The 1,733-nt window shown below is 33.6% G+C and overlaps 1 non-coding gene across 1 annotated transcript; it reads left to right on the top strand.

Annotated features, from left to right (window-relative positions):
• Window positions 1-1,045: 1,045 nt before the first annotated feature.
• Window positions 1,046-1,152, top strand: LOC114326170 (U6 spliceosomal RNA). Its single transcript, XR_003651804.2, has one exon. It is a non-coding gene; the product is annotated as a U6 spliceosomal RNA (small nuclear RNA).
• Window positions 1,153-1,733: the final 581 nt, after the last annotated feature.

Consider the following 1,733-nt stretch of genomic DNA (forward strand, 5'->3'; position numbering starts at 1 on the left):
TAGGTTCAATCAACATATTTTTGACCTCAAAATCTATGGTATAATGTATGACCAATTTTTCGGACACCCTGTATAATATTATAATATATACTAAGAATTTTAAGTTGTACCTTTTTAAAGAAACTCAATATCTTTTTAATTATCAAACGCTTTCATCGTAGTTTCTATCTTTTCCTTTCTAAAAGCCTCTAAATATTACATTTTATGCATTTTAATGCATCGCTTTAATGGTAACGGTTGTGAGATTACGAATTAATTACTGTAAAAACTTCAAAAACTCCGGTCATATTACAGTTTCACACAAGTTTGGCGGCCGGCTAGCATCCGCTCGTCTATATCATACCATCAGCGATATATCGGTAAAAAGAGAAATGCGAGTAATAAAAGTCTAGAGCATGGATTAACGATGAATCTGAAGTTACGATGCTTTTCGAGGGCTTAAAACAAAGTATGGAATATTATAAAGTACGCGTTCTTGAAATTCGCGAGTTCATTACGGACGTATGAAAATTGTATGCACTACATATTTCGATGAAAAAAAAATAATAAAAAATTCCAATTAAAACTTTAAACTTAACACACAATTTCAACTAAAAGTTAAAAAAGAGTTATATATTTTATTTTTCTATTACTCCGAGCATTGAGTAAATATTTCTTTATATTCAGGTCATTTAAGGGAACTTCCATAAACTACGTCGTAAAAATGTTGGAGTTTTTAATACCCTCCCCCCCTTCCGTCCTAAAGCGTCGTTTACAGTTGACCTCCCCCTTATACCGACGTCGCAATTGCAACTAATGACCCTCCTTTTTAGTGATTTTTTTTTTAATTCCATGTTAAATCCAAATAAGTATTACTATTATAATATGTAGCTCATTAATATCCGCGTACTTTTTCTCTCACTTCACTATACAACTAATTAGCTTTATTGGGACAAAAGACAACACTTGTGTCGGAGTTCCTATGATTTCTTAACTGCATCATATAATTCTTGATAATTATTTTGTTTTGATTTCAATGCCATTTCTTTTATTAGCTATAAATACAGTACTCGCTTCGGCGGTACATATACTAAAATTGGAACGATACAGAGGAGATTAGCATGGCCCCTGCACAAGGATGACACGCAAAATCGTAAAGTGTTCCATATTTTTCATAATTAATAGAGGCAAGTTTGATAACACAATGTTCACAGATGCATCTAAAGACGAAGAAAGTGTTGGATGTGCTGTTACTTCCAAAAATAATACACTAGCCATGTGTAGACTACCCAATATGACTAGTATTTTCACAGCTGAACTCTACGTTATACTCAAAGCTCTAGAGGTTCCAATGCAGGGTAACAAATATTTAGCAATCTGCACAGACTCATTATCATTCATACATTCGATTAGAAAAAATTATACACCAAATCAAATAGTTAATAAATTCCATGAAAAATGTGTACAGCACTTGCTAAATCAAATACTTCAGTTTCGATTATATGGAATCCTTCACATGTTGGTACCAAAAGAAACGAGAATGCCGACCACGCAGCAAAGGAAGCACGTCGCTCTGACCTTACAGATGAAAATATCCAGTTGTTTCAAGAAATAACGACTGAAATCAAAAAGTTATCTACCTCAATGTGGCAAAATCAGTGGAGCAAGTGCACTACGCAATTAAAGTCCATCCAACCAAGCATTTTAGGACCTAGACTGGTAAAAATGGAAAGAAAACCGAAGTCCATTATCAG

This window comes from Diabrotica virgifera, chromosome 6 (assembly GCF_917563875.1).
Source record: "Diabrotica virgifera virgifera chromosome 6, PGI_DIABVI_V3a".
NCBI lineage: Eukaryota > Metazoa > Arthropoda > Insecta > Coleoptera > Chrysomelidae > Diabrotica > Diabrotica virgifera.